The sequence below is a fragment of the Fukomys damarensis genome, unplaced genomic scaffold (genome assembly GCF_012274545.1).
Source record: "Fukomys damarensis isolate Sample0158 unplaced genomic scaffold, DMR_v1.0_HiC HiC_scaffold_3, whole genome shotgun sequence".
In the NCBI taxonomy this organism is placed as follows: Eukaryota; Metazoa; Chordata; class Mammalia; order Rodentia; family Bathyergidae; genus Fukomys; species Fukomys damarensis.
The window spans coordinates 2,585,707-2,606,667 of NW_022900915.1; the positions used below are offsets into that span (position 1 = coordinate 2,585,707).

At 42.8% G+C, this 20,961-nt stretch overlaps 1 long non-coding RNA gene across 1 annotated transcript in view; it reads right to left on the reverse strand.

Moving 5' to 3' along the window:
- Window positions 1–459: 459 nt before the first annotated feature.
- Window positions 460–20,961, reverse strand: part of LOC104864332 — a 53,695-nt gene continuing 33,193 nt past the window's right edge. Inside the window, exon 3 of the long non-coding RNA XR_780855.1 lies at window positions 460–601. This is a non-coding gene — a long non-coding RNA (uncharacterized LOC104864332). The remainder of the gene's footprint in view (window positions 602–20,961) is intronic.

The window sequence follows — 20,961 nt, forward strand, 5'->3', positions numbered from 1 at the left end:
TTCTTTTTCAGTATCTACGGGGGCTCGGATCCAGGAATTTCCTTGGATCCTCAAATCTGAGGCTGCTGAAATGCCTTATAGAACACGATACAGCAATTATATATAGTGCACATATATCTTCCTGAGTATTTTAAGGTATCTGTAGATGACTTAAAATGTAAATGCTATGTAAATAGCTGTTAGTGGTATTGCATAGGAAATAATGAGCAGGGGAAAAATCCTGTAGGTATTCAGGACAGATGCGACCCCCACCCCCAGTATTTTCAACGGCAAGTGGTGAAATCCAGTGGAAGTCAACCTACAAAACCCACTGAGGAGGAAGCTGAGCTGTGGAAGTGAAATTGGAAGAGGGGCTGCAGTTCCCAACAACACAACAGTGGCTGGCGTGGCAAGGAAGGCTCCATGCGTCTTTGGGAAGCTGAGCTTTATTTCAGGAAAGCTTTCTCTGGCATGCTTTCTTCTGGGCTTTTCGTGCCACGGCAGTTTTCTGCTTCTTTCTCAGCGGAATCTTGTATCTTGTGCATATCTCGAAGACTGTTGTCAGCTTGTTTGTTTGAATCTCTTTTGTTCAATTTTAGTGAATCGTCAGCACCCACAGCACCTAGAACACAGGAAGCACTCAGTAAATACCAAGTCATTACCTTTATTAGTGCTCTAATAAATTCAGATGCTTAGATGGTCCCTCAGTTCCACTCCATCATCTTTTTTCCAAGTGTCTGGCTCTAGACATGTCCTTCTCACTTCTGCGAACTAGTTATTTTGGAACTTTCGGAACCTATCCCAGCAGCTCATTCACAAATAAACCCTTTTCTTAGGTTAGGAATTCTTGCAGCTTTTGGCCCACGCTTCATCCAGTCTCCCCATGTAAGACTACGAGTGTTAGTTCTTCTCACTTCCCGGGGACACTGCTTCGTAGGTTACCCCTTCTGTAGTTTCTGCTCACATTTTCAGCAAATCCACATGACTCTTTAGCTACACAATCTTCTGTTTCCTTTCTTCCACCTCCTCATTTTGTTCACTGTTCATTTGTAAACAGCCCTGTTGCTAGTCTTCTGTGATCTTCTGTACCTAGACCTGAATGTGCTTTGGCCAATCTGGTCAAAGACAGCCCAGAGGCTGAGCCCAGCAAACATCTTGGCTGTTGGAAAAATTTAGCACTATCTCTGCCTTCTGTCTATACAGTCTCGGTTCTCAGCACACATTTCTCTTTAACGTATCTGTCGCTCTTTCCATCTCTCCAAATCTCTCAGTCTCAGACCCAACCCTCCTTCCTTCAGTTGGGTAGTGTCCCTCAGCTGTCACATTTTTTCCTTCCATGTGACAGTCACAACCGCACGGAGGAGTGCATCCAAACTCAGACACACTCGAATGGCTCCTGAGTCTGCCTGTCCAGCTTGGGTCTCTCTCTTCCGACCTCCAAGACTATGTGTGTGTGTTCAAGTGAACTATGATGGTCTTTGCAAATGTACCACTTTCAACTGAAACACTCCTTCCCTGCCTGTGTTATCTGCTCACGTGTGAGACACTGAAGCTAGTCAGGGTCACCCTAGGCTTCTCATGGCTCATTTTCAGTCAGTAGAATGACTGTCAATTGTACTTCAGAGATATCTCTTTAAAGCGTCCCCTTCTCTCTAGCCACACAATAGCAACCTTTATATAGACCTTAGTGACTTTTCACCTAGACTATAATGGCTTTATGGTCTTTCTTCATTCCCTCAAACATAGCTTCTGCATGACTTGAGAGCTCTTTCTACAATATTAAGTCTGTGCTGTAATCATCTTGTTCAATACATTTAGAATAGAACACAGACTCCTTAAGTTATAACATGGGGCACATCTGACCTTCAATTTTGCCTCATTTTTAGGCTTATGCGCCATACCCACGTAGAAACATACCTGTCTGCTAACTGGACTTTTTTTTTTTTCCTTTAAGCTCTGGATTTCTGAGCAAATACTCCACTCTCCTTCATAACCTTATCTTCTTGGCTCAGTAAAATGCTTTGTCTGTTTGGAACTCCCCACCCATTAGCAGGACAAACTCACCAAGTTCCTGGTCTGCAATACATGCTCTCTTCTGTTCCCTCTGATGTATTGATCACACAGAATTATAAATTTCTGCTTATTTATCTTTTTCCCCAAGTAGAATAGGAGCTCCTGGCTGTCAGTAATTCCTACCCCTAATCCCTAGCAACGTATCCAACATATAGTGGGTGCTTCAATGTTTGCTGAAAGTATGAAGATGTCATCAGACCTCTGCTTGATTTAGTCAGAGAGGACACCAAGTTCTGTTGTTTCAGCAGTTGTGCTACTGGTTGGAGCATCTGCTCCTTCTACCTTACCCCAAGACCTCCTTTCTGGCAGAGGCTTTATTAGTTCTCAGACAGACCTCCATTTCCTTTCCAGCTTTCATCCTAATTTTTCAACTCATTCCATCAGTCATCAAATATATATGTTTAGATGTCAATCAGTCCTGTGAGGTATAAAGTTTAGTTTCTCTGTTCATATTCTGTATTGCTCAGAGATTCTTCTGTGATAATTATAATATGAATGATATCCTTAGAAATGTGCAGGGTCTCATCTGCATTACTGAAGTGGTGGCTATAGGAGTTAAATTCTAGGAAGGCCCCACAGATCCGGACTCCTTGATGCTTGCACCCTTGTGTGGTGCCTCCCACATTGTAAAAGGTTTGGTCGGTGACAGACAGGAGCAGTGTTATGTCATTTGCAAGACTGGGTTACAAAAGTCAGTACAGCTTTGCCGATGCCTATCTGTCTCTCTTGTCTCCAAGGGAAATCACCTTCCATGGAGACCCACATGGAGAAGAGCTTAGGTCTTTGGCTAATAGCCACTGAGTTTAGAAGTGGAGTTGAGACGCTCCAGACAATCCTGAGATGTCTGCAGCCAAGACGTATAGAAACCTCATGGATACTCAGTTGAAGCTTAACTCAACTGTCCCGGAATTCCTGACCCTCAGGATCTGCGGAATAACGGCAGAGCGTGTATGAAGCTGTTAGGTTATCCCATCCGTGATGCAGCAACAGGAAGGAAACGCAGCGGTCCTGATGCTCACCTCCCATGGCTTTGCCTGTTCTCTCCCAACCTTACATGTGCTAAAGTGCCCACCAAACAGAAGAGGCCCTTTCTCTTCAAACAGGGCCAGGGACATGGACTTCTGCTTGCACACCTTTCTTCTAGGATGCACCTTCATCCAATTATCCTTTTCTCCCATCCCCACTTGCCAATATCCTTACCCTCTTAGGGTCAGCTCATGTTGCTTGTTTGCCTTAAGGCATCTCAGATCGTACCTGCTAGGTGGAGAGTGCTTTCTCCTCAGAACTCTTATAAAATTACTCTTCGGCTGGGGATTTGGCTCAGTGCTTCTGCTGCCTGCCTCACAAGCACAAGGTCCCAAGTTTGATCCTGGTACCAAAAAAAAAAAAAAAAAAAAAGTTACCCTTGTCTTTCTCATGCCTTCTGGCCATTCCTGTCTACTCGGCATCCATCTCAAGATTTTCCTTGTTGTGTGAGCTGATCTGCTCAGTGATAGGAATGTACAAATGTCCGTGGAATTGCAAAATTTTCCTTAGAAACTGGAATGTTGGCCGGTGGACCTTGATCATTTTTCTTTAAATAGCGTCTTCCAGCTCCTACTGAACATGCAAGACAGCTGGCCCCACCACCGTGCCTACTTCAGAGAGATGGCCCAGGCGAGGAGGCTTTCCAAGACAGCACTGTTTCCTGGACAGTAATGGTTTCCAGAGTTCTTTGATTTCTTTGGACACCCTAAGCAAGCTGGGGACCTTGCAATTCTATATGTCTGGTTATTTCTGCCAACACATCTGGAAAAGAAGAGGGTTGACACTAGGCTTTAGATATAGGCTTTAATTTTTCAAACTGTTTTAAAATCTAAATAAGTATCTCCACATAAGCCCTCTTTCTGCCAACATCCTTGAATCATGTGTTAATAAATTGCTAGTATTGATTATGCGAATGAGCAAATAAATTTGCTTTTGCTGCTGGATCTAGCACTGGATTGCAGAATAGCTGAGGTTATGACAGTTACTATACTCTGTGACCTAAATTAATCTTTGTATGTTGCATGAAGTCAGAGTTTGGGTACACCTGCATTCTTTTGCATGGATATATCCTATTGTATTAGCACCATTGGTGTGACACACCGTTCTTTCCTCACAGAATTATCTTGGTAATTTGTTTAAGACAATTGTCCCTAATTCTAAGGATTTATTTCCAGATCTCAATCATAGTTCCCTGAAGGGTATCTATCCTCGTGATTCTATCATGCCGTCTTGATAATTGTAGCTTTGTAGTAAGTTTTGACATTTGGAAATGTGAATAAACCAACTTACTTCTTTTCCAAGACTGTTTTGGCTGTTGGCATTGTGAGTCTCTTGAACTGCGATATAAATTTGGTGACCTGCTTGTCAACTTCTGTAAGAAGCTGGGTAGGATAGTAGCTAGGATATACACACGACAACATCACCTTTGTAACTTCAGCTCTCTGTGGGTACTCAGTAAATAAGGTTTATCTTGCAGTGATGGAATAAGGGTCTCATATTCACAGTTATTCAGTCTTAGAATTTTACAATGAATTTTGCTTATTGATAGCCAAGATAATTGTAAATTTAGATTCCTAAGTTAAAAACAGTAGGATGTACAATTAGAACCTAGCACTGTAGTCAGGCTCTTTGTTATGGCTTCTGTGTAGATGTCTCTGCACAGCTTCATGTAGTCCGATGTGGGGCATTTTCGGAGGTGGCTGGATTTGGCACGTGCAATGCTGGGGTTGATTCGCGGTGCCCTCGTAAGCTCAAGGGCACTAGGAGTAAGAGTGTGAGTGCTACCTGCCCTGACTGGCCTGGATAAGATATAAGCGGCAGAAAAGAGCTTGCTTGCCCTTTAATGTTTTGTTACCTTCCTCCCACGGTGCAGTTTCTCCTCTGTAATGTCCCTCTGCCATGTGCCCCCTGCCTTGGAGCCAGCCAATTACAGGCTGAAATCTCTACAAACTGTGAGCTCAATAAACCTTTCACTTTAAATTCTTTTGGAAAGATACCCAACAGAGGGATGGCTGGGTCAAATGGAACCTCTAATCCTAGTTCTTTGAGGTATCTCCATATTGATTTCCACAGTGGTTGCACCAGTCTGCACTCCCACCAACAATGGAGGAGGGTTCCTTTTCCCCACAACCCCGCCAACATTTGTTATTGTGTGATTTCTTGATAGCAGCCATTCTTTCTGGGGTGAGTTGGAATCTCAGTGTTGTTTTCATCTGCATCTCTTGAATGACCAGTGATGTGGAACATTTTTTCATATATTTACTTGCTGCTTTTATTTCTTTGAGAAATGTCTGTTCATTGCAGGTGCCCGTTTTTGAATTGGGTCTTTATATTTGGGGGTGGGGGCTGGTTGTTTTGAGTTCTTTATATATATTCTAGATAATAGTCCTTTGCCTGAGGAGTAGCTGGTAAAAAGTTTTTCCCACATTATAGGTTGTCTCTTAGTTCTGTTGATTGTTTCTTTTGCAGTGCAGAAGATTTTCAATAAGATGAGATCCCACTTGTTGATTCTTTCTGCTAATTCCCGTGCTACTGAGGATTTGTTCATAAAGTCTTTTCCTATGCCAATGTCTTCCAGAGTTCTGCCTATCTTAAAAGAATCATACCACATTGATATATGCACACCCATGTTTATAGCTGCACAGTTTGTAATAGCTAAAACTTGGAAACAGCCCACCTGCCCATCAGTTGGATACTGGATAAAGAAAATGTGGTTTTTGTAGAAAATGGAGTACTACTCAGCCATAAAGAATTAGAAAGTAGATTCATTCATAGGTAAGTGGGTTCATTTTGAGGATATACTCCTGAGTGAAATAAATAAGTCACACAAGTATAAATACCGAATAGTTTCTCTGGTGTGAAAAACTAAAATAGTACTCAAGATCCTAATGGGTTAATTAGCAATGTGAAACAGGAAGAAAAGGACTAAAGGTGTAAGGACAGTGAGAAAGGTAGGGGAAGGGGAACAAGGGAAAGGGAAAAAATATGAGAAAATGTAAAAATGGAATTAAAGTGTTTGTAGGTGGGGAGGGGAGGAGGGGGTGAAGGGAGGGCAGGGACAAGGGGAAAAAATGAGAACCAAGACCTGGCATGTAAAGGTACAGGATCCCAGTAATGAATATAACTGTTCTGCCTATATAGAATGTACCAATAATTCAATTTAAATTAAAAAAATAAACCTTTCTCCCTTTAACTTTGGGCATTGGGTATTTTGTCTCAGCAATGAGAAAAGTAATTAAGACACTTCTGTTCAGAGGCTACTGTAGAACTTCTGTTGCAATACCATCTTGGCTTGGTTAAGATTCAGCAGTTGTTGAAAATCTTTTCTTTGATTTAAGACATAAAATAAAAGGAAAACAGTATTCAAAACTAAAAGATGGAACATTTGATTAGACAGAAATTTGGGTAGAAACAAATGAATCAGCACTCACCATCACAGCATGCAGAGATCCTTAGACTTGCATTTTATCTAAGAGGACATATGATGTAAGGCAAGGTTGAAGGGTGGTATGGTATTTTGAAACTATACATTGGTCAACTCACTTAAGTTTCCTTAGGCTGCTAAAGTTCTTCACTCAGCATAGCTTAGAACAGAAGCAAGAGGTAGTGTAATCTGGACGTGGTGGTGTGTGCCTGTAATCCCAGCCCTTGGGAGGCCAAGGCAGGCGGATAGCAAGTTCAAGGCCAGCCTGGGCTCCATGAGGGGGTGTAAGGATACCTGGACTAAACAGCCAGACCCTGTCTCAAAAAGCAAAACAGCACAAATAGAGAGGTAGTGTAACACAGCGGCAACATAGGTATGTTGTAGGCTAATGTTAGATTCTGAACTTTGAGGCCTAACTCTGCCTATCAAGCACTGTAAACTCTGTTACCCAGGTAGTCACCTGTTCTGTGGGGAAAAGTGATAACATTCATTCAGAGTTTTCCCTGTACTCTGTAAAGTGCCCAGAAGAGTACTTATTTTATTTCATTTCAAACAAAAATATAGCATAAGTCAAAGTCCAAACTTCATTAAATATAAGTTAGACCATTCCCAAAGCTTATCTAACTTGCTGTACCTTTTGCATCCTTCTCTTGATCCTATCCAGTTACTAATCAATAATCATGGTTTCACCACTACTCCCTAGAGAGGGTCGTCTCAGGCAGTTTTCATTGTTATAACAAACCACCTGAGGTTAGGTGAGTCCTATGAAGAAAAGTGATTTAGCTCTCAACTGTGGCGGTTCAGGAGTATGTTGCCAGCATCTCTTCAGCTCTGGTGAGTTGCTTCCCATGTTACGTGTTCTTATGGCAGACGCTCATGTGACAGGGAGATGTCACATGAACAGGAAGCCGAGGAGTAGGAGGAGGTCAAGTGAGAACATCCAGAGCCCCAGGAGAATTACCCTAATGCCGTCCAAGGCAGTGCTTTCAACACCCTAGCAATCTCTACCCGTCTCCACCTGAAGGCCTAAGTCCCTTGCTAACAGCACTGTGGGGACTGGACTTCCAAAACTTGAACTGCCGGACAAGTACATCGAAGCCACTGCACAAGTGCCACTTAATTGTTCCTTAGGAACTGATGGGGGCCCGGGACTTAGCTCAGTGGCACTGTAACGGCTGCATGAGCCCAAGGTCCTAAGTGTGATCCCAAGTACCAAGAAAAGAACTGAAAAAGAATTGGTAGAATGATGGCCTGTATGTACTCCGGAGAGCACCCACTGTATGTGAGAAAAATTTAAATGACTATGCTTCAGTTTGGTACTATCTACTTAAAAAAATTAGCATTTTGCTGTTATTTTGATTTATGGACTACATGGCAGATCTGCTCATTTAATGAGCTATAGCTGAGAGCAGATACTCAGGTACATCGAGTGCTAAAAGTTTGGAGGATTTGATTTTTTTTTTTCAGTCCAGCAGCCAAAAGCATTTGATCTTTTATTGACTGAATATGATTGCTGTAAAAAGAAATGAAATGTCCTAAGTATTCAGGGCTGAGTAGCTGTGAATGCTTTTTATTTTCACTGTTCAAACACCCTTAACTTTATGATGTGTATAATAATATACCGGCATGCTCAGGCTTTATAAAGAAAATATATTTTTTTCCTAGCATGCTAAAATGACCTCTTTAGAGTGTATACTTCAAAGAAATGAAATTCTCTCAATGTTGTATTTTTTCTTATCAATTGTTTTTCCAGATTAGTGTTCTGTTTTACCTAGGTAAAACAAGTAAAAGGAAACTAGCATAGAAGGATGTTTCTTATTTGAAAGAGTAGAAAATATGGTTTTCTTCTGAACTGTGATTTCCTTTGATAGATGTGCTATAGCCAGATGCTGAAGGCTAGGCTTGTAAAGTGCACGCAGGATCTATGCACAGCCAGGCAGATCTTCTTGGAGGCCCTGGAAAAAGTCGCAAAGGGGCTAGAAGAGCAACTCCTCTGTGAGGCAAGGCAAGTCACCCTCCTTGTTAGCATACTTTGAAGGTTAAACAATGCTGACTACTTCTTATTCATTATCAAATTACCTCACTGTGTTTATTTAGACTGCTATCACTGGAACAAGGGCACCAAGTTATAGAAAAAGGACTTCCTCAGAAGTAGGATTTCATTAATGAGAACAACCCTCCAGGAAGGAGTTCTCTGAATGAGGCACAGGAAATACAGGGATTTAAGTCAAGAAAATCAATTCCTGGCCGCGGATTTAGCTCAGCGGTTCCGTGGCCTGCCTTGCAAGCACAAGGACCAGAGTTCAATCCCTGGTACCAAAAACAAAACAAAAAAAAAGAGAAAATCAATTCCAATTTAAGTTTCAAATATCACAAAATTACTCTGTGAGGTTAGGTTACTGCTATTCAAAAAATCAATGCTTCTTGGAATATTGTCACCTAAATATTTATGCAACGGATGTCACATCGCAGTTAATTGAAGATATCACTGATACTTGTAAAAAACAAGTTAATAATAAGTAGGAAAATAGATTTAGTTGCCAATGCTTGAAAATAAAATGGATATTTTCAATATGGGAAGCTAGAAATACAAAAGCAAACCAAGGCATGCTGGGTGGTTATTATGGGTAAGACTGAACCGGTCTCATTTAAGTTTATATTGGGAAAGGATATTCCCTAGATGTTTTTTGTTTAAAGGAGGAATGTGAATGGCTCAAAGGGAAATCTTTGGAATAAATGTTGGCATTTACAACGCAAAATCTGCTTTTCACCTCTAGTCACTGAGAAACTGATGATAGCTTGGTTAATCTTTTCTAGAAAAATGTCTACCAATTAGGTACCTTGGAAACAAGCTTTTTTTTTTTTTTGGTACCAGGGATCAAACTCAGGACCTTCCACTTGTGAGGCAGGGAGTGGAATCACTGAGTTTAATCCCTGGCCCTGTATTTCTTAACAACGGCTAGAGTGGATCTGCCAGGTTGGTTTAATGCTAAGTCTGGGAAGTGAAAACACTGCATTCTGGATATGAGTCTGCCTTAAAGCCCCCTGGGGTAGAGGGGCTGTTCTTTGCCTTCAGACTGTGTCCCCTAGAAGAAGCAGCATTAGTGGAGAGAGAGAGAGAGAGAGAGAGAGAGAGAGAGAGAGAGAGAGAGAGAGGAGACCTGACCCACACCCAGGAGTGACAGGGTGGCACTTTTTAATAATGAAGGGAGCTGCATGGCAAGCCAGATTCCACTCAAATTCCGTCTGAAAGGCAGTCGTGTAATCACTCATCTAGCCTTGGTAAGAAATGGCTTATTTTAATGCCATTTTTCCAAAAACCATCTTTTTTTGGTCTTCTTTGAAGCTGAACCCTGAACCTCTCTTATAAGGGAAAACCGGCTATCTGCCACTGAGCTATGTAGGCCCCAGCCAGTCAAAAGCAAATTTAAATTGTAATGTGACACTTTCTTCATCTTCAGAGTGGGGTGAAGAAGGGACGGTTTAAGTAGGCATAAGATTTTCCCCATTCATCCTTATTAATAGCTATATCCACATGAGTATACAGCTCTATCGAGATTCAGAGATAGAGCTGTAACGCCTGAAATTTTCCAAGATTGGAAGTCATTTCTTAAAAAAAAATCATTTTTATTTTGCAATTGGCTGTAATGAAGAGGTGGATTGCAAAATGTCCCGATGCTTTATGGAAGACAAAGCTTTGTCCTAATTGCAAATCCAAACCACCAACCTTCAGAGCTGCCAATTGCTGCCAATGAAATAGATCTTCTGACTTTTTTTTTAGAGTGTTGATTTTATTGCCTTCCAACCCTCTATTTCCCCAGTGATAAAATTCCAAGGCAATTTCAAATTCAGAAAGACAATAGTCAATTCCTGAATTTAAAAGGGGAATCATCTCTTTATATGCTTACTTTGCATTTCAAGTCAGCCAAAAAGGAAGCACTAGCACATTTAAAAATACCTTGGGAGTTACGCAAATGTATGCACAGCATCTCAGATTTATCTCTGGCGTCTCTGCCATTTATTTAGGAGCTGCACACAAACAGAATCTGTCTTGTCCAATGCCACCCTTCCACCTCACTAGGAATACGTTACCGCACTGCTGTTTAACATGCAGGCACTGTGGAAGTACAAATTTGATACAGTTATACTTTTATAACCTCCAGTTTACAGTTGAGCCCTGTGTCTTTTTAGTGCTGACTGGGAAATCAGATTGGATGAATCTGAGAGTACAGCTTCACAATGTGCATAATCCTGGCTCTGCAACTGAGGAAAATCAATGAGGGAAGCATTGATCTCCTTGCAAAGTGCAAATGCAGTCAGCTCAGAAACACTCTGCCAGGGATTTTGTTATTCAAGTCACTCAGCTGCACACCATGTTTTCAAACCGAGCTCTTATCATGTAGCAGCTCTCTAGATCCAGTGTAGTTCTGCTTATAGATGCATAAAAACCATGTCTTCTAGAAAGCGAAAGAACGGCGTATCCACGGTTCAGCCTCTATGTTTGCTCAAGGCTAAGAGAAATAGCCTTCATTTCGGTGACATTTCACTATGTCACTGGGTGAAGACAACTTCTGCAGGCAGGTGAGCATATGAATCACTTCAGGAAAATATTGTCTTCAGCTATGATGAATTTTTCATCGGGGCTGCCTGACTGATTTGTTTTTCTTTTTTTTTCTTCTTCTTCTTTTTTTTTTATTAAGGAAGAAATGCAACCAAGAAATTACTTGGCAGGCCCACTATAGATATGCATGTACGTGCTGATAAAAATATATATTGCAATATCTCATACTTGTTAGTGAAAATATTTTTACAACATGTTGTCTCCCAAGTGCAGGAAATAAATCAAGCTTTTTAAAAGAGATTGCAGATGATTCATTTAGTTCTGTCATAATATAGTGTTTTCTTTAATGAAAATTTATATCATTTTTTTCCTGGATTTGGTAGAATAAATTTATACAGAAAGATGGAGGGGACTGATATGCTTAGTACTAAACACCCCAGCACTTGACGATGAACAGGAGTTTGAGTAAGGCATGGACTGACAGCATTTTTCCTAAGATTTTTCATGTTAAAACCATCATAAATGTAGTTGGAGTGAAACTGGTGGCATTTAGCAAGGAGGCGTAGTGCTTTCAGACCAAGCTTGCATGGTGCCGTGGTCGAACTAGTGGAGTAATACGGATTGAGATAATGGATTTGTGTTTAAAGCAACCCGCAACTGTGAACACGCTCAGTGGGAGGAAAAGCTAGTGGCTTCTGCTTTTTTTTTTTTGGTTTTTTGAGACAGGGTCTCACTATGTAGTCGAGACCGACCTAGAACTCACTGTGTAGCCCAGGCTGTTGTCGAACTCACAGCGATCCTCCTGCCTCAGCCTCCCAAGTGCTGGGATTACAGGCGTGCGCCACCACGCTCAGCTAGCTTCTCCTTTTTAAAGCTTTCACAATGTGGGCAGAGGTAAGAAATAGTGCTAGGAAAGGATGACTAGAGGGTAGAAAGCAAATGGGCAAATGATTCTTACATGAGGATGGATTTACGTCATACGTACACACAGGTGCAGGCACACGTGAGTGTGCACACACGTCTACTGTGTGTTACAGTCCTGGGATATGAGGATGGATTTACATCATACGTACACATAGGTGCAGGCGCACGTGAGTGTGCACACACGTCTACTGTGTGTTACAGTCCTGGGATATGAGGTATGAAAGACAAAGGGTGGGGTAGTGACTAGGACTGAGGTGAAAAGAATTCTGTCCTGCACAGTCAAGATGCAGAAGTGAATCCAGTTCAGGAGACAGCAGCCTGCTTAATTTTTGATAACCAAGAAAAGCTGTCTGGGTGTGGGGCTGAGGAAGGTGGGGGTGAGGTGAGTGTGAGTCAGGAGAGTATAAGATGATCATCAGAGTGGGGTCTCATCCCAGAGTCTTTGGAACTTCCATTTTTTTGGAGGGGGTACTGGGGCTCGAACTTGGGTCCTTGAGCTTATGAGGCAGGCGCTGGAACCACTGAGGTAAATCCCCAGCCCTGGAACTTCAATTCCATGAGAACTGTGAGCCATGGGCTGTGCTGGGCAGGGTGGAGAACAAGCCGGCCAAGGAGCCTGTGGCCCCAGGCTAACAATCTCCAGGGTTACAGATGTGGGGAGGGTGGTTTCCATTGCCCTTCAAGTAAAAATTGGTGACACATGCCAGGTATCGTGGAGCCTATAACCCTAGCACTCGGGGAAGCTGAGGCAGGAAGATTGCAACTTTGAGCCCAGCATGAGCAACCTTGTCTCAAAATTTAAAAATGAAAAAAGGTTAGGGATACATAGGGCATTGTTACAAAAAATGATGTCATAATATGATTCTTGCCTTTGCAACAATTTAACTTGGAACGTCACACAAAACCTTAAAATAATTCGTCCCATACTGTGTTATGTGGGGCTCAATGAGGAGAAAAAAAAATGTGTTTTTTTTTTTTTTTTGGTTCTGGAGAGAGAACTTGGGACCTTTCACTTGTGAGGCAGGTGGTGGAACCACTGAGCTACATCCCCAGCCCAAAACCACTGTAATTAGAAAAAGAAAAGTTTAATATAAAAAGTTATTTATGATAAAAGGGCTAGGACTCGTAGATATGAATAATAGGAAATGAAAACTAGTAGGAATAGTGATCCAATGTAACATATAATAATATGCGATCATATCCTGTAACGTAATCTAAAAGTCACTACCTGTAAGACTAAAATGGAAACCCCAAGGAAGGCTGCTCAGGGCTGCACTCCTTGGGTCACTAACCCGTAGGCCGCTGTGGTGGGACTCGCTGGAGATGGCACCTGGCGGAATTCCCCTGCAGCGAAGGCTGGGCGGGCGGCAGGGCCAGGCGCTGGGAAATCTGTCAGTGCAGACGCTGCAGCTGGCGGAGAGAAGGCCCATGCCCAGGAGGTGAGGGGCAGCTCGCCTGGAAAAAACGCACAGGAGCTTTTCCTTTCTCCTGGTTTTCCAATGGTCTCTCCTGACAAAGCTCTGCATCGTGGCTATTGGCAAAGGGAAAACACTGAAAGTTCCCGATCCGTTTGCAAAGCACAAGCATAAAGGTTGAACTTGGCGTTGAGAGGCGCTCATCAGTAACTGGCACATCATAGAACGTGAATTATCATAACCCTTGAGGTCGCAAGTTTGAGCACGCCAGTGGTTTCTGTCTTCTGTCTTCCTGGGATGGTGCTCTGAGAAGCGTTCAGGTGGCTCCACGGGGGTCCGCACCAGCCTCCTGTCTCCTCTCTCTTGCCTTCCCTCTCGTCCCCACAAAGACACTACACCACCAACAGTGCATGGGTACAATAGTGTGGGGCCTGCTTTTCAGATTCTTGTATATTACAGAATTACATCCACTCACATAATGACCTGGAGAAAGCCCGATATTGTTTTCCCTTTAATAAAATCGCTGTTAGGTTAATGTTCTTCATTTCTTTTCTGTTGCCCTGGCATGATGGGAAAATAGTCCCCTAGGGCTGCGATATCAAGCTACTGTAGGTTAGGTAGCTAAAAAGCAAACAAACAAAAAGCCCAAATTATTTTCTTACAGCCCTGGAGGTCAGAGGTTTGAGATTAAAGTATCAGTAAGGCTGGTTTCTTCTGAGGCTTTCTCGTTTTGGCTTGAAGATTACCAGCGTCCTCCCGGCCCCCGGCACCTTCACTTGGTGTTCTCTGTTTGCAGGTTGAATTTCTTCTTCGTGTAAACACGGCAGTCACACTGGAGTGCATTCTGGAGACTTCATTTTGATTGAATTATTTCTTTCTAAAAACGTATCTCCAAATGTGATTGCATCCTGAGATATTGGCTAAGGACATAAACATACAAAGGGGGGAGGCATAATTCAGCTCATGGCGGGTGATCCACCGTCGAAGTAGCGCTTAGGTTCAATTCCTGATCAGCCCTGTGACACGTTCAGCCACGCAGCTGTGTGCAGTCCCTGGCCCACCTTGGACCTCACTTTCCTCAGGTACTTCATACGGCTGTTTTGAGAATTAAATCAGCCAATACAGGCAAAGCATTTAGAATTATTTTCGGGAGTGTACCAAGAGTAATAGATGCTGATGCTAATGCTGTTATCATTTATGTATTTAATCATGAACACATGATTGCTACTTCCCCACCCTATCACATCTTCCCTTCTAAGAAGGCGAGTACAAACCAGTAATTACCAAATAAAACTTGTATGCTCCTCCGGACCTGTGCTCTTACGGTCCTGTCGGCCTGGAGGTCTATGATGCCGGCTTTCTCACGCCTCTGCTCAGAGAGTTCTTCCTTCATCATCCTAGGGAAGGTGAATGCTCACTTTTAATGTTTATTTTGTTGGCGTGTCTCTTTTTCTCGTAGTCCTGAAAGCATTCTGAAATTCTCACCTATTTTCCAATTTATTCTTTGTGTCCTCCGGCATAATATAAACTATTTTAGTCATTGCTACATATCGAGTTCCTAGCATACCAAATCTGGCACACAAAAGGCATTCTAATTTTTCCCCCCTACTGGAGCTCGAACTCAGGACCTTGAACTCGCCAGGCAGACATGGCCCTGCTGAGGTACAACCCTGGCCCAAGATATTTAATACTGAATGTTGCTTAAATTCATAAAACATGAAGCACCGTGCAGCGTACTACGTCAGGGTAAGTGCAGGGTACTCAGAATTGAGGGCCACGGGCTCAAGGACAAAAAGAGAAGATCTTGAAAAGGAGAAGGATATATTAAATATATTTTACAATAATGATATTTGTGTAATTTGATGAATAAAATTAAATGTTTTTATCACTGGAAAACTTTTTAACTGCACCCCCTTTCAGGACAGCGGCACTCGTGCGGTTACAACAGTTAAGTTCGTACTGCAAAATACCAAGCCGTAAACCTACAGATGTGTAGCTGGAGCTCTTCTAAGCAGTCACCATGGTCCGCTGCAAATGGTAGAAAACGTGAGCCCTTAATGAGCTCTCTTCTCTTTTCTTACCCAACATACTCCAGTGCATCTGATCTGACCCAGGGTAATCAGAGACTTCAAAAGAGGTGAGGGTCAGCTCTGCAGGACCCAGGGAAGGGAGAGAAGTCCCAGGAAACACAAAGGCCATCAGGTCTGAATACACATTTCTTTGACTGAGTCCACAAAGGGTGACTATCGCGACGATGATTGGTTTTGGCTTAGGATTGTTTTGTCCTGCTATCTGGTCAGGCAGGCATGTAAATGGCCATATTTTATTTGGCTTGTAGTGAAGAGCAATCAAGTAAAATACATTGTACGTATGCCCATGTTTTCCTGTGAACGTTCGAGTGCACTTATTGTATAAAATTCGAATCATCTGATGATTTCGGGTCGGAAATACTAAGTTTACATAACCTTGCCTGCCACTAGCATCTTGTCAGTGGTGATTTTTATTTTCACTGTTTTAATCACACGGATGGAAATTTAAATGTGTCTATATTTGAGAGAACATCTTTTAATGTTTTTCACGTGGAAACACATAATCAGAATCTGTAAATATAATTGAGGAAGACTACCTTTTAAAAATAAACTTTAAGTTAAAAGGAGTCAGACAGAGCTATAAAGGAAGGGAAAAGAAAAAATAAGAGGAAAGGAAAAAATGGAAACAAAGTCTTTGTAAATAGGGAGGGGTGGAGGGGGTGAAGGGAGGGCAGGGGAACGGGGAAAAAACAAGAACCAAGATAAGTCATGCAAAGATACAAGATCCCAGTGATGAATGTAACTGTACTGTTTACCTAAAAGTCTACCGATAAAGAAAAAAGAAAGGAGAAAGAAGTAACACAGAGTCTCTGTGATTGCTGTTTCAGTCCCGGAACAACAAAGTTGACAATCTGTGTGTGGGGTTAGGGTCTCTGGGGGACCCTTAAGGGACCAGAGAGTATCCAGAGACAGGTCGGGCGCCCTTAACAACAGTCCTCGGAAAAACCCTTTACCATTCTGCAAATACTGAAAATGACATTAAAGCCACACAATATCCACTAAGATAAAACTGCACCACATTTAGTTCATTTTACTGTTTGGATTTAATTCTGCTCCATTCCTCAGATTTGCCCCTTAAAAGCTGTTTGTAAAGAATAAATTTATAACTATATTCAGAACATGTTCCTCTAGTGAGCGGTCCTCAGGTGACGATCCCAATTGTAATGGTGCGCAGAAAGGTAAAATTTAATACATTCGTCCCTGAATAATCAGATTGGCAAAGGGTAGAGTCTTTGCTGCTGGTGACTCAGAAGGAGTAGATATATGGATGTGGGAAGTGGTAGAGAGCTACCATGGGGCCACTTGTCTTAACTACCTTACAGGATAAGGTCTACAAGGGAGGTGCCGTATGCAAACATCTCTGCTAGTATGCAATGCATGTTCCAAGAAAACCTTCACATTCTGTACAATTGGGAACAGTAGGGATGGTAGGAAAAAAAGTTGGGTCAGACAATGAAATGTATGCAACTTTGTGATGAGGGCTCTGAGAAAGCAAAAGTAATCCTAGTAAAAACATTAACACAATTAAAAAGATATTCTTAATTTTTGATAAATAAATGTCTTCGTTCTTTTTTTCTCATTGCTGAGACAAAATACCCAACACCTAGAGTTAAGGGAGGGAGAGTTTATTTAGCTCACAGTCTGTAGAGGTTTTGGTCCATAGTTGGCTGGCTACAAGGCAGGGGGACACACGGCAGAGCGGCACTGCACAGAACAAACAGCTCAATGCATGCGGAAGACAGCAAAGCAACAAGGGACCTTAACAGCGTCTTCCTGCCCCTTTATTTTACCGAGGTTGTTTAGGGCAGCACTCACCCCCTTAACCCGCGTGCCACTGAGCCTAGCACTGCGCCATGAATCAGCCCCAGCCTCACACACTCTAGATCCAGACACCTCTGAAAAGACCCACCTATGACCCCGGGAGGCCATCTAGGCACGAGCCATCGCGGTAAATTTGCAGATATTCCGATAAAGACAGAAGTTTATCTTTCAGTTTTTCTGAGGAAGGTGAAGGGTACTCAGTGGGACAGAGCACAAGGAAATTATGAAGGCTGCTAAATTACAGGGGAGGGCAACAAGCACAAAGACGCAGGAAGAGTGAAGCCATAAGCACTCGTGTGAAGTTCTGACGAAGCTCTGTTCCTCAGTGGCTTGGTGCATTCACCGCCTGTCACCTGATGTCAGGAAGTCAGACACGTGCGTTACGGAAACATCATTCCGATTTCCAGTTGCTTGTGATCTTACTCCTATCGGGAAAGCACATGTAGTAGAAGAGACCGTACTTCATTTCTAAGTACAGGTACTCATTTACGCCCTCCTTTATTGGCTTGGATGATTGCTTTTGTAATAAATAGTTCTCAAGCTCATTGAAACATTTAAATTTATTTTCCTTTTTTTCTTTTTGGTGCCAGGGATCAAACTTGGGACCTTGTAGTTGCCAGGCGGGTGGCAGAACCACTGAGCTTTTAAAAAAATAGCTATCACTGTAACCACAGCTCCCTCCACACCTTTTCTTCTGGGATGCAACTTTCCCTTCAGCTTCTCTAGTTTGACCCAGGTTAAGTTTTTCAGGAAAGTTTTCTCTTCTTCCCTATTTTTTTTTTTTTTGGTTTTTTGAGACAGGGTCTCACTATGTAGTTGATATTAGTTGAGACTGCCCTGGAACTCACTATGTAGCCCAGGCTGGTCTTGAATTCACAGTGATCCTCCTGCCTCAGCTTCTCAAGTGCTGGAATTACAGGCATGTGTTACCATACTTGGCTGTTGCTTCCTTTTTTAAATTATTGATTTGGGTTTTTTGCTTTATTTTATGTTAAAACAAACCTTATTAGTGATGTATCTGTGTTTTATAAGATGTTTCAAATGTATACATTTTAATCTACCAGTGAAAAAACAAAAAATAATATATATTTATTTTGTTTGTTTGTTTGTTTTATTTGTGTTTTTGAGACGGGGTCTCACTATGCAGTTGACACTGACCTGGAACTCACTATGTAGCCCAGACTGGTCTTGAACTCACAGTGATCCTCCTGCCTCAGCCTCCCTAGTGCTGTGATTACAGGCTTGTGGCTCTTTAAGAGATCTTCTCAAGTTTTGAAGTGTGTAATGCATTATTATGGACTAAGACACAAGGTACGGTAGATCTCTACAATTTACTCTTCTGTAATAAAAACCGTTACTCATTGAAAAGCAACCATCCACTTCCTCCTCCTGTCCACAAATAAAAAATTTTAAGGCAGTGTTCAGCAGTTTTTGTCATGGGATGTGATGGACCCTGGTCAGTAGCTGGAAGAGGTTTGCTGCATTTGAAATTAACTAATTCTCATGGAACCTGTGACCCGGTTGTATTAACTACCTATCCCATGAGAAAAGCACTTTGATTGGACATTCAAGTTTATCAGGGAAATAATTACTCCAGAGTGGCAGGGTGTTAATTTCGGCTTTTCTGCATAGGCAACGAAATAAGTCATTATCTTTGCAGTACCCAGAGTGTGGGCTCATGCATAAATGCTGTAAATCCTCTTAGAAAGGTTACATTTACCTGTAGGGAAAGATACACTTGATTTTCTGTTTGTGTGCTTTGCTTTCCCACAAAACCAAAGGGACTTTTATCTTTTTAAATACTTTTTTAAGTTTCTTGGTACAGTTTAGGTACACAGTACAGTTCCATTCACGGTTGGGATCTTGTACCTCTGCTCGACACGTCTCGGTTCTCATACTTGTGTTTCTGTTCTGTTCTGTTCTGTTCCCTCCTTCCCTCTTTCTTTCTTCTTCCTCTCTCTCTCCCTCCCTCCCTTACTTCTTTGCCAGAGGTTGACCTTAGGCCTAGCGCATGCGAGGCACGCACTGTGCCACTGAGCTACACTCCTAGACCTAAAATATTTTCCCAACCAATTTCTATCTGTAGTAAGAGCAGACGCTTCGCACACATGGTCACATACCAATTTATGTACACACTGTCCTTCGATTAAATCCCCAGAGTGATTTGGAATGACTTAAACAATGTATGGGATTATGATACAGCAAGAGCAATAAATTAATTTCTTTTATGTCTTCATTGTAGTACATTGCAGTCTCTAGTTTAGCCTTTCATCATGGCTCATGTAATTAAGAGAAATGACTCTGTATTTCTTTTATATTGCATGCCATTCCTTAGCAAATGAAGAGGATCTTGGCACACAAGCGCATCTCCTTTCTTTCCACTGAGCTTTCTCTTTTGAATCAAGCAACACGAATCCCAGTTATATTGTCCACTGCGAAAGGAAAAGTTTAAATCAGGACTATGAAGTTTTTAGATCGTTAGGTGAAACTAAATGTGTTACTTAAGCAACCATTTAAAGATACTGCCAAAATGGTTGGGCGTGGTGGTGCACACCTGTCATCCCAGCACTCGGGAGGCTGAGGCAGGAGGCTCGCTGTGAGTTCGAGATCAGCCTGGGCTACATGGTGAGTTCCAGGTCAGTGTCAACTACATAGTGAGAGCCTGTCTCAAAAAAAAAGGTACTGCCAAAATATAAGTTTTGTTTCTATTAAATTCAGTTGTTGGTTAAAAAAATACTGCCAGGGCTTACAGAGAGCCCGAGATGTCTCTTCGTAGGCCTGAGTCACCGTCAAAGTTCCCATTTTCTCTGGAGCTTCTGGTGTGGTCGCCTATCACGGCCACACAGAAAGCCACAGGGCAGACTTTCAGGTCCCAACGGTGTGCCGTCTGCAGTCTGACCCTTCAAGGTGCCGTAGAAACACAAATGCATTTCTTGTTAGAAAAGTGTCCGCTACAGCATGGTCCCTTGAAACCGTCTAATTTGATCGTTGCTTCCTGCTGAGATACGCGTTACATCATGGTCTGTTTTCGGCTTGGTACATTCATCAAAACCTATCCCATTTATTAAACAGCTTCCTGCAGCTCAGGCGTCTGAGAGGCAGCGCGCCAGCAAGCAGCTGCCAAACACCACGAAGGAAAGAGGTGTCTCCGTGTGAGTGATGTACAAACCGAATCCCAGGTGACGAACGGCCCCGCGCGTCTCGGTAACACGGCCGGGACCGGAGCCTGGTTCTCAGGGAAATGAAACCCCGACCGCGGTCAGGCGCGGGGTGGTTACCTCGGCCCTGCCCAGCCGTCTTTCCGGAGCTGCTGACGTGTGTGACCTTTGCAAAAAGACAGAGCCTTGGTTTCCGCACGGTTAACCTTTGCAAGCCGGAACCCCTCTGTGAAACGGACCCGCAGCCGGACGCGTCGGACTCCAAACAGGCGCCTGCCCTCCTCGCGTGGAGGGTGAAGACAGCGCAGCACCAGTTTCAAGCGTCCTCTCACGGAGTGCTTCACGCACCTTCGTTCATCTCCCCCAGGGCAGAGTCCACCCAGTATTTAAAGTCATTTCCCACCCTTCGGAGCAGCCTTGATGGAGAGCGGGGGTGGGAACGGCAAAACTACAGGCACTCGCCGCCTCTCCCTCTCCTCCTCCTCCTCCT